The sequence below is a fragment of the Stegodyphus dumicola genome, chromosome X1 (assembly GCF_044657685.1).
Source record: "Stegodyphus dumicola isolate Sdum_Otavi_A_Nest chromosome X1, ASM4465768v1".
Classification (NCBI taxonomy): Eukaryota; Metazoa; Arthropoda; class Arachnida; order Araneae; family Eresidae; genus Stegodyphus; species Stegodyphus dumicola.
The window spans coordinates 96299065-96313728 of NC_140780.1; the positions used below are offsets into that span (position 1 = coordinate 96299065).

The 14664-nt window shown below is 33.5% G+C and overlaps 1 protein-coding gene across 1 annotated transcript in view; it reads right to left on the minus strand.

Annotated features, from left to right (window-relative positions):
* The window catches only part of LOC118180526 (ubiquitin thioesterase OTU1-like), a 45549-nt gene extending 31282 nt beyond the window's left edge, over nucleotides 1–14267 (minus strand). The window contains exon 1 of the mRNA XM_035349606.2: nucleotides 14107–14267. The gene's annotated coding sequence lies outside the window, so the exon portion shown is untranslated. The remainder of the gene's footprint in view (nucleotides 1–14106) is intronic.
* Between the last annotated feature and the right edge of the window lie 397 nt (nucleotides 14268–14664).

Below are 14664 nucleotides of genomic sequence, written 5' to 3' on the forward strand. Positions count from 1 at the left end.
TAGATCTTATGCATGAACTGCAGTTTTTGCAAACTTTTGAAGGAAATGTAGCATCGAAGGTTGAAACTCTAAGCTATATATATCATTGTCAACAACATAGCAGTATGGAAAAAAGAATTTTGGATATATCCCTAGAGCATTTTTTTGTGCCCTGTTGTAATCACAGTTTGAACATTGTCGTAAACTACGCTGTGAACAACAATTTATTCAGTGCAAACTTATTAGATATGTAAATTTGTTTGTTTTTAAGATAATAAATAGTGCTCAGCAATATATTTGGTATCCAATGTGTTTAGTATATTATTTTGCTTCGCTTGCAGTGTTATGTTTCTATAACATGTTGTTCTTGACTAATACTTACTTGTCTGACGTATAGTCAGCCCAAGCACATGAAGTTCCTCATGGCAAGCAGCGCAAGATACGCCTGTCATTGGCAACAGCTTTGAGCACCTTACAGCTGACAGTGCAATTTAGCCACGAAATTCCTCGTGGCAAGGAGCGCAAGATGTGCCTGTTGTTGGTACCAGCATTGAGCACCTTACAGTTGAGAGTGTGATTTAGTTCAGTTTTGCTGCCAAATTTGATGGAGAGCATCCTGGGGGCATGGGTCTGAGCGTCTCCCACCCCTCTTCCCCTACCACCAACCTTTCGAGAGGACTTTCGACTCGCATATTTAGAGTGCCCCCATGCTGCACAGAAACTATACATTTACTATCATACACGCCTTCTCCGGGATTCAAACCCTGGTCCTTCGGCAGGACAGTCAGCAATGCTAACCACTATACCGGCTGGACGGCTTTTTATAACATAAATGTACGTATAATTTTTCAATAACTATGTCTGAGTGTGGGTTTTAACAAAGCACAAAATTTTTGCATATTTAGACAAATTAAAGATAAAATGTAATTTTATTGGTTTTTCATATTATTATGCTAATAATGCTTCATTTGAAATGTTGACCAAGAGCAATGTCCTTTTAATATCGTCACTGCATAGAGGCGCTCGCTAGATAATTGCACGATGGTGCCGATTAGCCTTGGCGTGTGCCTGATTACAAAAAAATGTGTCATTTGTGTAGAAATCTCACAATCTGCCTAAAAATAACATTTATTCACCTTTTAATATTTTTTAACAAGTTTTAAAAGTTAGAAGTGGCATGCATAACTTTTTTTTTTAGATAGTTGCACTGTTCCCAAAAAGGTTGACACCCCTGGTTTAGGGTAAAATGTTACTGAATATTCCTTATAAACACTTGGAAAATAGCAGTAATTTATAAAAGCAATTACTTAAAAAAAAAAGGTCTAAAAATTTTTTATCCAATTAAGAAATATAATAAATGATGATACATTTAACAGTATTATATCAATTCGACTTCTTTTGAAAATTTCGCAAAAAGTTGAAAACTCTCTTCATAATTTGTCAATGAAGACATTTGCTATAAAGGCAAATATTAAGGCTACTTGCCTTAGCAGTGATGTTTACATAGAAGACTCTTTATGGGAAATTTACTCATAATGATATTACAAAGAGAAAAAATATAAATGCACATATATCTAGCCCATACATAAATCGGAGGAATACAGATTTGAGAAATTTCTCAAATTGTCCATATTTTTATTAAGCTGTTACTTAAGCAACACCTACAAAGTATATGATCATATTTCTTCCAAGAAATTTTATAATACTTAATTTTAATTATTCTCAGCATGCAGAATACAAGTGAAATGTTTCAGGAAATGAAGAAATGGAATACTTAAATATGAAATAATGAGACTGATAATTGAAGAAAATTAATCTTTAGCAGGAGAAGCATGTTCTTGAATGCAGAAAGTATGCCATCCTACACAAATGCAGTCTAATAAAAATCAATACAATAATATATATTGGTTATATCATATTTAAAGGTGCCCCTTATTTTTGTGGATTTATGTGACAGCACCAGGATACAGGTTCTAGTTCAGATAATTTTAGGAAGTTTTAGGATGCTGCTAAGGAATTTTGTGTTCGACTGAAGACATGGTACTCTTTACACAGAGTACTTCTTCCTATGATTCATGATTCTCCTTCGCATCCAACCCTCACAAAACAAAGAAGTGTCTTGTTACTTACATTTGTACAGTGCGCAAAAAAAAAAAAAGGGGGGGACAGTTCTATACCTCCCGTTCTACTGGGACAATTAACAAAATTCAAACTGCGTTCTTCATGTCTCGAAAGCGCGACTTTATAGATAGCACTATTAGATTTATATATAGCACTATTCTAACATAGGTATTTTGACACAAAATTGGACTTTTTCTGAAATAACATACCAATTTTTTTACATATTTAGATTCTACGACTCAAATTATGCCTAAATATTAAATTTTGTAAAATTTGGTGCAAAATTTATAGAGAAATTCAACAATTTATGTTGCCGCTTTTTATTCATTTTGCCAAAATTAGTTCACTTGGCGAACTTCTTAATATGTGGCAACCTATTTTCATTTCCTATTTTTACACAGTGCGTGAGAATGTTCTTTATATTATATTTTAATTATAATTGTTATTAATTTTATGCAATTTTTTTCTTTTCGAATTTTAATTTTAATTGTTTAAGTTGCATAGTTTCTTTTGAATAACTGTTTTAAAAATTTCTATTTACTCATTCGAACTATGCGGTTTAAATAAAGGTGCATCCTTTATTTTTTCAAATAGTTTTCTTTATACTATTTTTTTAGTTATTATTTTAGGTAATTTTTAAATTTTTAGACTATTATTTTAATTGTTTGTGTTGCATTGTCTCTTCAGATAACTGTTTAAAAATTTTATATTTATTCATTCGAACTGAGCATTTTAAATATATTTATTAAAATAAATCTTCTGGAATTTGATTTTATTTATTTGAATTGCATTTCTTTCGAAAGCATAGTTTGTGACTTCAGACTATGATGCATTTGAAAACTACATATATTAAAAGAGAAAATACAGTAAAGCACAATTAAACATGCCTTTGAATGTTCTGTTCAGAAAAGATATGTAAATAAGAGAGAGATGTATAACCAACATTTTAACTTAGGATGACTTGCATACATTGCTTTAAACCAGTTTTATCATTGTGCCCACTGCTTTACACAATATTATCATCCTACATTTAGTTTCTTAAAATGTTATTCATATTTTAATCAAATATTTTATTTTTGAAATCGCAAGAATCAAATATCATAAGATTAAAAAAGCTTTAAATTAAAAAAAAAATACTAAATTTTATGCAAAAATTAATTTTTTCTTCTTAATGGCTTGCTCTTTTTCTTCAGGCATTCTGCACGTATATTAAAAAACATCCGACTTTTTGAACCATCTTGGTATTTCTGACATTCATTTTAAATAAAGGTATCGCCTTCCATTTCATAAAGGCCCACAAATGGCCGAGCGGTAAAGTAGTTCACTTCGGACTGGTTGCTTGGGCGCTTTCATGGTTTTTCTCATATGTAACATGTATGCCAGTTGGTTTCCCTTAAAATGTTCTTGACAAAGGCATCCTTCCATTTAGGCAGACAGCCCTGCTTTGCCATAATTTAATAATCCAATTCAATCCATTTCATCAGTATTTAGTCAGAGCCTTTATTGGTCTTTAATGGCTAAGCATTTTGAAGGCATGAGATGAAAAGAAAGACTAGTTTCATCAAGAAGGAAAACGTCTTTAGATGATATCCATATACATTTTAGAGACATTAGGATTTTGGGAAGCAGGTGACTTGAAAAATGAGCAAACTACGCATACGATTAACTTTTAAAAACTACGCATACGATTTTTACGAAATTTGGCAGTCTGGCATACTTTGAGTCGTAGAATCGAAATATGTAAAAAAACTGATATGTTATTTCAGAAAAAAGTCCGATTTTGTGTCAAAATAACTATGTTAGAATAGTGCTATACAGTCAAAAGTCTTTAATCCGGACGTCCAAAATCCGGACGATCTATAATCCGGACCTCAAAGCTACAAACTTTCTGCACATGCATAAACGTATAATGCATTTACACATGCGCGTTTAATGTATAATGGACGGTATAAGCTAAGCTAAAATTATCTAATTATCTATTTTAGTTAATGTTGCAGATTGCGTTGTTCCTTAATCTTCTAATTGGATCCGGCTTAAACTTTCTGCACGTGCATAAACATATATTGCGTTAACACATGCGCGTTTAATGTATAACAGACGGTATAAACTAAGCTAAAATTACCTAATTATATATTTCAGTTAATGTTGCAGATTGCGTTGTTCCTTAATCTTCTAATTGGATCCGGCTTATTATTTTTTGCACGCTGTTAGAGAAATTTTATAAAAGTAAGCTTGAACTTTCGATTATGTCAAAAAGAATTTCCGATTCTGGAGCTGCCAAAGGATCTACAAAGCGAAAGCATGTTTCGATGTCCATCAAACAAAAAGTGGAATTGTTGCAAAAAATGGATAAAGACATATCCTTTGTTTCTCTAACCATTCCGAAATCTGTTTACGAATTTCACACTGCTCTGCGGGAGGGGGGTGACGTCGCGGCATGCAATGAACTGGAAGTTGATCTGTCAGCACTATCCTTATCTTCAGGGCAGATGTTTTTATTTTATTCGGCTTATAATTCCTTACTAAATGCAGTATTTCATCTCGATGTACTCCATGTTTGATATGATTTAAATCAAATTCCTCATCATTATAAACATCACGAATACACATCAAATAGTTTTCTGGTTGCAATTTTCTAATTTCGACTACGCGTAATGTATGCTTTACGCATGCGCGCGTTGAAAGAAATTTTTAATACAGTAAACAAATAAATATTAAGCTTTTTTTTTGTAAATTTTGATACCCTTTAGATCATAAATTGCTCTTTATTTCATAAATTACAGTTTTGTATTTTTAATTTTATAATTTCTGCATGCCATCTTATCAGATTTAAACTGATGATCTATAATCCGGAATCGAAATCCCAATGAGTCAGGATTAAAGATTTCTGACTGTATATGAATGTAATATATATCCTAAGTTGCGCTTTCGAGATATGAAGAATGCAATTTGAATTTTGTCAATCAGCCTAGTAGAACTGTCCCCCCCCCCTTTTTTTTCCCTTGGCGCACTGTACATTCATCAAGTAGAATTAAATGAAATGGTGAATTTTTTTTAACATTTTTAGAAGTTGATTTTAAATATCTTCAGCTATTTCTTCAATTCTGCACTTAACAGTGTTAACAATGGATTTACGTTCAGTTTCTATGCAGCATCCCCCTTCCCAAAACTTCTTCGCAGGCTTTCAACATGCAAGGCTTGAGTAATGCTTCTCCAATCATATATGGCTCTTTATTTTTCACTATTAAGTGCTATCACATAGGATACCTTTATTTAAGGACTTATCCTCAATAGCCATATTTTTTAAAGCACCTACTTGTTTTTGCATATTTTCACACATAATTTAAGAGAAAATATTCAAGAGGTTTCTTAGCTAAATCTGGGTGTTTTGATGGTTTCATGCCATTGTTAGATAAACTCTCACAAGTAAACCTTCTCTCCTTTGATACCAGTTTTCCGGGAACCCATATATTTTCTGAAATATATGGGTTCTTGTGTCACAAGTAGAAAAACTGTGAAGTCTAAGGGCAGAGGGTCAAGCATTTAGGAGCTAAAGCACCCATAAAGTATCATTAAAGTGTGTATAGATGGACATATTCCTGTAATGACGTCTCTATTTCTTGTGTGTTCATGCATTGTCTGCTTCCGAAGTACCTGATGGTAAAGTCCTACAAAAAGAACTGGTACCTGAAGGATGAATGGGAAAGATCCAGCCTCTAAATATTCATTTCTTCAGACACTACAAATCTTTTATTCATTACATAATGGACACAATCATTATCAAAACACAGGAGCACATTTGGCATGCCCTGCAGACTTTTCACTATATCAGTTCAGCGCTCATCGTTTCAAGAACTTGATTAAGTACGACAAACCTGGAATGCGGATTGTGCCAATGGTTTACTGCTTTGATTCATTGACAAATGATGAGTGTGCAAAGTGCAAGGCTATTGCTTTTGCAAAATGTGCCCAATGTCAACAGCCTTGCTGCCCAACTTAATGTTTATTTGATGAATTCCACATTGATTGTCTCTTATAATAGATTTTGTTTGATGTCAATAACAAGTCACACTTTTAACATCCCAATGTATATTGTTTCTTTTCAACGAGTTGTTTTTTTCCATTATATTGAGATCTGCACCTTCTTACCATATTATTAGTTCATATACGAGGGCCATCCAGGAAGTAGATTACGTTTCCGTCTGTGTCCGCTAGGGGCGGGGCTAGCGCGGCCATCTTGGGGTCAGAGCGTTGCGCAGCTCAGTCTGCATCTAGCCGTGCTAGTGAGAGGTTCGTGCTGTGCTCCGTTCAGATACTGTGACGGTTTGAAATGTCTGCGTTAATTGAAAATCCCGCGAGCTGCGAGGTGCGCTCAGTAATAAGGTTTCTGACTGCAAAAAACTGTAAACCGATAGAAATCTATTGGCAGCTTCGTGAAGTGTATGGGGACAACATTATCACTGAAGGTGGAGTGCGTCAGTGGGTCATAAGATTTCAAAATGGCCGAACCAATGTTCACGACGAAGATCGAAGTGGGAGACCCAGCATAGTGACCGCCGAACTTCTCGAAAAAGTCGATGCTAAAGTCCGTGAAAATCGAAATTTCACAATAACGGAACTTTCTTTGAGTTTTCCACAAATTTCGCGAAGTTTGTTGCACGAAATCATCAGCGAAAAGCTTGGTTACCACAAGTTTTGTGCAAGATGGATTCCAAAAATCTTGACAGAGGACCACAAAAATCAGCGAATGGCTGCAGCGTTGAACTTTTTGGACGCTTACCATAAGGATGGTGACTCTTTACTCGATCGCATCGTTACTGGTGACGAAACATGGGTGAAACATGTGAACTGTGAAACGAAATTGCAATCAATGCAGTGGGGGCACACAAGTTCTCCCCCAAAACCCAAGAAATGCATGCAAACAATGTCGGCAAGGAAGATGATGGCGACTGTTTTTTGGGACAGAAAAGGTGTAATTTTGGTGGACTTCCTGGAAAGAGGCACTACAATAAACTCTCAAAGGTATTGCCAAACTCTCCAAAAACTCAGAAGAGCAATTCAAAACAAGCGCAGAGGAATGTTGAGCTCTAAGATCTTGTTGATTCACGACAACGCCCGGCCCCACAGGGCAAATGTCACTCGTAAAGTTCTTGAATCTTTTAAGTGGGAGTTGTTTCCTCATCCGCCGTACAGTCCCGACCTGGCACCGAGCGACTTCCACCTATTCCCAGCAATGAAGAAGTGGCTGGCTATGCAGCGTTTTGATGACGACGCACAGCTGCAAGAAGAGGTAACGAAGTGGTTGAAGGCGCAGGCGGCCGAATTTTTCGACGAAGGAATTTCCAAGCTCGTACATCGCTACGATAAATGCCTTAATTTGTATGGTGACTATGTAGAAAAGTAGTATTCGAGTGTGGCTTTCATCTGTATATAATAAAATTTGTTTCCTATACTTTGTTTATTTTTTTATTCCAAAACGTAATCTACTTTCTGGATAGCCCTCGTAAATACGAGAAACGAGCATTTTAGCGACATTTGGTGCCATGTTTCGAACATTTTATTGATACTTTGTGGATCCTATAGCTCCTAAACTCTTGTCCCTCTGCCCCTAATATTTCACAGTTTTTCTACTTGTGACATAAGCTTTCAGAAAATTTATCAGTTTCTGTCAAACTGGTATCAAAAAGAGAGAATGTTTACTTGTCAAAACAGATAATTAAAAGTGGCCATGGATCCAGCTCACTATCAAGTTCTGGAATAAATCCAAATTTCAAATAGTTGGAATCATACTTATTTTGTTATTTTGGATTTTTTTCTTCTTGCTTCCAGTTTGAATATTCTTTCTAATGCTGTTTGATCATGGCCAGGACTGTGGATGCTCTGATTCATTGATAACCTCTTTAAGTTAAGTAATATGTTTTTCAGTATTTATTATATCTTCAGTTTTATTAAACAGATGAAAAACATTCAATTGCTTTTTCTCATTCATTATAGGTCTATTACCTATTTTATTTGAATACGAAAACAAAACAAAAAAAAAAAAAAAAACGAAATACTAAAAAAATCCTTACGATAGAAAAATGTAAACATTTTGGCTTGCATAATGGCAATTTTTGTGCCAAAATTCGCCACTACACAAAGCCAAAATAACAAGACAAAGAATTACACAAACTCGGTATCCATGTACACATCGACCTATTTTCACTTAAAAAAAATTTTCCCCGAATTGCACAAAAATGCCATTGCGCACACCATTGATTTTATCCATGTATACGTCGACCTATTTTCACTTAAAAAAATCCAAGAATTGCACAAACTTGCATTGCACACTCCCTTCACTTTGTCTATGTACACATTCATATATTTTTACTTAAAAAGTACAAGGGGAACCCAATTCTACAATACAGGCAAACAAAAAATACATAATCTCAATAAACTACATTTTAAACCAAACAATAAAATAACATAAAAAAGAAACACATGTTATACATTTAAGCACTACAAAAAGCAAATATCCACTTAACCCTATTTAGAAGTTCCTTCGTCTTTAGTCTGTAGCACACAAAAGTCCTTAACAGCATCCAAAAACTTCCTAAACTTATCTGGGCTAATCTTTGGAATATGGTAACAGGTAGTTTGGCAACATTTTGGTAAGGCGATAAAGGTGACTAGCTAGGACTTTAGCAGTGTACATGGATAAAGTCAAGAGTGTGCGCAATGCCATTTTTGTGCAATTCTGGGATGTTTTTTTAAGTGAAAATAGGTCGAAGTGTACATGGATACCATGTATGTGCAATTCTTAAAAACGCGGCAAGCAGTGAGCGATTCTGCACTTTCTCCCAATTTCACACATAATCTTCGTCATGATTAAGCACTTTTGTTCCATAAAAGTTCTAGCACAAGCACAATTCGACTAGCAGATTGTTGGAAAAAAATGTTGAGTAAAAAAATGCCTTTACATCATGAAAACAAAATGGTGTCCAAAAAAAAACTAGCAGGTTGCTGTAGCAGAGTTGTTCGCCAAGTTTTCGCCAAAAAATCGCCAAGTTACCATAATTCGAAGATTAACCCTTATCTGAACTCGAATCCGTATATCAGCGTTGCCACATCTGAACCTTTCTTCCTACAAACCCATTCAAATCCATCTAAACGGTTTTTACATTCGACCTTCCTACATACAGGACACTTATAATGGCTACTAAGTAAACCTTCATTTACACACCAGTCAATTAAGGATCTCTTCCCCTTTTGTTTCAAATTGTACAGAAACTTCAAATTAATCTTACTACATTCAGCCATTCTACCATCTAAACAATAAAACCCACACACTCCACAAAAGCACTTAGAAAACATCCCACAATTCAAAATTTCCCAAAATCATGCACCCATTACAATATCACAATTACATCACAATAGGGTTTCCATAACATTCAACTACTCAGGCTACCATAAATGAAACAACAACTTCGCCATAATACAAGTCGTACCTTAAAGTCTACTCTAACCAAATAAAATTACAGTGTGCCAACAATTAACATAAGTAGCTGGTATGGCAGAAATTACCTATAGGCCTGTTTCAGTTGAGTTTAGCTTTAGGGTAAGGTTGCTACTGATGAGCCACTTTTAACAAAATGTTCCTAAAAAATCATCAAATTTAACAATTTTAGAGTTTTGTACATGTTAATATAAGTATTATTTTTCTTACTACACATATCTTGAAATAGACATTATAATTATGAAATGTTAAGTAAATATTAAAAAAGAAAAATAATTTCTAGCGATATGAAAGTAACTGGCCGGGGAGTTTCCATGAATGGGCCGGCAGCTTTTTTATTTTTAACACAGTATCATATTAATACTAGTTCAGTATAAAATTTAAAACTCTTTTGCGATTATTCATAAATAAAAAAAAATTTGATTAAAAGCCAACATAGACCACACAGAATACACTGAAAAATATTAATAGCAAAAATTGAAATTTACTATTTTTCACTCCTTCCGGCATCTCAGAGGAAAAAAAAAAAAAAAGAACATTATATATAGAACAATCACGTATTTAATGCATCTTTTGGCCAGATTAATCTCTTCAAAACTGCTATTAGGTAATTTTGCGCATAATTTACGCATGAAATAATAAAAACCATTACAATAATTTCAATAAAACATTCATTTTACACACAAAGTTAATAACAATAAAATAACTCAGAAATATTTTATAAATAGTAATTATAGGCCAGCAGAGGATGGAATATATAATAATTAAAGTTGGTAAAAGTATAGTTTAGAGTACCCCTTGGCGAAACTTGGCGGTACATAGATACCGATTTTGTGCAATTCTTTAACTCGTTATTTTGGCTTGCGTAAAAATCAACGCTACACAAAGCCAAAATAACAAGACAAACAATTGCACAACCTCGGTACCCATGTACACAATGACTTATTTTCACTTAAAAAAAAAACCCGAATTTCACAAAAATGGCATTGCGCACTCATTTGATTTTATCCATGTGTATGTCGACCTATTTTCACTTAAAAAAAATCCCCGAATTGCACAAAAATGGCATTGTACACTCTTTTAACTTTATCCATGTACACGTTGACCTATTTTCACTTAAAAAAAAAATCCCAGAATTGCACAAACTTCCATTGCGTACTCCCTTTACTTTGTCCATGTACACATCGATATATTTTTTCCCTTAAAAAGTCAAACGAGGGCTGATCTTTAGAATATGGTAACTGGAAGTTTGGCGACATTTTGAAGGCGATAAAGGTTACTACCTGGGACTTTGGTAATAATGTGAGCAGTACTCAGTTCCGATTACGCATTATTTTGTGTGAGGGAAACGAGAGATCATGGGATATGTCATGTGATATTAATGGACGAATTACGGTTCTTTAATCGGAAAAGGGGGGAAATCGGGAAAAAGTCTGGAAATTTTGTATTTGGCTTTATTCTGTGTTGTGTGAAACAGTGTTCGTTAATTTTTGGATCCAATGGCCCTAACTAAAGTGAATTTGAAATGGGTATTTAGTGGGATTGAAAGGGGTAGTAATAAGTGTTTCTTTAAGGTTGTGCAAGATAGAAGTAAAGATCTTTTATTAAGTTATTTATTTTACCTGGTACCTAGCTGTGAACTATAAGTATGATTTTAAAGATCCTGAAACAGAAATAAGAAAAGTTTATCGGACACGTAATCAAGATTCTGAAGAAGATTAGGTAAGTTAGTATTTTTAATTATTTGAGGATATTATTTTTATGCATTGTTCTAAATGTAAGGTGGAAGTAAAGTAATTTGTGTAAACGTGCATGGAAATAATTTAAATATTTGACACTAAGTATTTGTAACCATTTGTAATGTTTGCGGTATGAATTAGTTAGTGACGTTTGTAATATAATAGATAACGTAGAGGTAAAAGTTTTTGGATATTTTATTTATTTTATACGGGGAAATGTTCATATTTGGAAAGGGTATATACTTTTTCGTGATCAGGTAATTTCATATATGTTCTTTTTACCGGGTTTAAAGATTCAGAAAATTTTTATGCATTTTCGTGAAATTTTCCTAATTTATGAGAAAAAAGCAGTGTACATGGATATAGTGAAGAGTGTGCACAATGCCATTTTTGTGCAATTCTGGGATGTTTTTTTAAGTAAAAATAAGTCGACGTGTACATGGTTTAGTGAGATTTTAATTAAATGATAGTTATTTTGTGAATTTTATGTTTGTAGGAATTTGGTATACGTTTTAGTTGAAGTAAACGTGCATGGAAATAATTTAAATATTTGACACTAAGTATTTGTAATGTTTGCGGTATGAATTCGTTGGTGACGTTTATAATACAATAGATAATTGAGAGGTAAAAGTTTTTGGATATTTTATTTATTTTATACGTGGAAATGTTCATATTTGGAAAGGGTATATACTTTTTCGCGATCAGGTAATTTCATATATGTTCTTTTTACCGGGTTTAAAGATTCAAAAAATTGTCATGTATTTTCATGAAATTTTTCTAATTTATGAGAAAAAAGCAGTGTACATGGATATAGTGAACAGTGTGCGCAATGCCATTTTTGTGCAATTCTGGGATGTTTTTTTAAGTAACAATAAGTCGACGTGTACATGGTTTATGTGTATGTGTTATTTTGAAAAACGCGTAAGGAGTATGGTATTGTGCACTTTTTCCCAATTTTGCAGTGAATATTTGTCATGATTAAGCAGTTTTTTTAGATAAAATTTGTAGCATAAGTGTAATTCTGCTAGTAGATTGTTGGAAGAAGTGTTCAGTAGATAAAAAGAAAAGAAACATGTCTTTACTTCGTGAAGACAAAATGGCGGCGGGGAAAAAAAAATAGAGGGTTGCTGTAGGAGAGTTGGTCGCCAAATTTTCGCCAAAAAATCGCCAAGTTACCATAATGTAAAGATCAACCCAAAGGAGCACCAAAGTCTACAATATAGGCAAACAAAAAATACATAATCTCAATAAAATACATTTTAAACCAAGCAATAAAATAACATAAAATAGGAAAAACATGTTATACATTTAAGCACTACCAAAAGCAAATATTCACTTACCATGATTTTCGAGTTCGCTTCGTACACCCAGAGCCACGTAAACATCAAAATATCAATCATACTCAAATGACTTTTTTCAAACTAGGTACTCTTTCTAATCGAACGCTTCACATAGTGACCATCTGAACCTTTCTTCCTACAAACCCATTCAAATCCATCTAAACGGTTTTAACACATACCACAAAAACGCTTACAAAACATCCCATGATTCAAAATTTCCGAGAATCATGCACCCGATTACGTCACAATAGGGCTTCCATAACATTCAACTAATTAGGCTACCATAAATGAAACAACAACTTGGCGATAAATCAAACAACAGCTTCGCCATAATACAAGGGGTACCTTAAAATCTACTCTACCCTTAAAGTTAAGTGTGAAACAAAACTTAAAATGCAAGCACAATAAAATATTTTCTTTAAAAACGAAGTTATAAACAAAATTATTCATGAATGAGTAGCGTTTTGGTTAAATATACTTTTACGTGATTATTAGTTAAACCAATTAAAAAAAAAAAAAGAAAAAATGGAATGCAGGGAGCATTTTAAAATTCATATTTAAAAAAATTGAATCTTTTATTTTATGATAAATAATATAAAGATGATATTAACTATATTTTTGCAAAATTTATTTATTCTGCATAAATGAATTTTAATAAAAAGTGGTCTACTGTCACATTAATATGGCTACTAAATAATGCTGACTATACACAGTTTTAAATATTCTGAGTAGCAACTAGAACATTACTAACATCTCACTAAATGTCGTTCACACTGAAAAAATATATAAGTACAAAAATCATACCTTCTTGAGGAGAAACCTTGTTAATGCATTTATCAACTAATAAGTCAAGATGGCTATTTTTAATCTTCATAAAGTATTAGCAATATGAAAATATGTGACAAGCTATATTGTCACTTATTTTCATATCGCTGAAAAGCAACGTCACGAAAAGCATGAACAAACCGGCAATGCAAAAGCAATATCAGCAATGTGTTACGCCGCCAGTTTAAAATTATTTTAAACATAATGATCATCGGCTACATAATGTGATTCATTTTTTAAATTAAATCCAGATCAAAGATATGAAATCGTTAAAAACAAAAAATTGTGTTTAAACTGTTTTAGTAAAAAACATTTTATCCCAAAATTTAATTTTATGTTCAGATGTTCCGAATGTCATAAAAAATCATTCATCATTCCAGCACTTACTCAGCAATGGCATCCATCAACAGTTAGACAAAAACAAAAACGAAACATCCACTTAGACAAAACAAAAAAAGGAAACATTATAAACAAGAATGCAGATGGTTCTCATAAAAATTAGTCCATTTGTTTTTGACACGGAGAAATAATGTGTTAACAGCAATTGCAATTTTATATGTTTGTAATTCGGAGAGTTGTGTTAAGCTTTTATGAAAACAAATCTTACCTCTGTCAGTAAAAAAGTTTGCGCTTCGACAATTTTGCAGTTCGCGGCAATTATTCCGCTCTTTTTCTTCTCCTTCTTAAAGATTGACTTTTAAAAGTTTTCTATACTGATCTTAAGTTCGTTTTGGCGTTATCAAGATAGCACAGGTAAACACACAGACAAAGTAGACAGATGTCTTTTGTTGCACCCGCTAAGTCTTTCTGCACCGATGGGCGAAAAATCAAGCATAGGTGCGAAGGAAAGGTATCCGCGATTCAATTCACCTATAGATGGCGCTTTCACACATTAGTATGGCGGATAAAACTCGGTATCTTGATTTGTGATCTGACTTCGTACATTCAAAAATGGAGTTACTTAGCTCTTCCGAAATGTTTGATTTTGTTCAAGGAGGCCTAAATTCTCGCTGTATTACTGAAGCAGAGAGCATTTTAAAAAGCTGATCATTTGGTAATGCACGAAATTTTACTTGAAATCCAATGTACAAGTTTTGGCTTTCTATTTAAGGATAAGTTCTATAGCGTCCTGATCGCATGAAATCGAAGGACATTTCATTGTTCA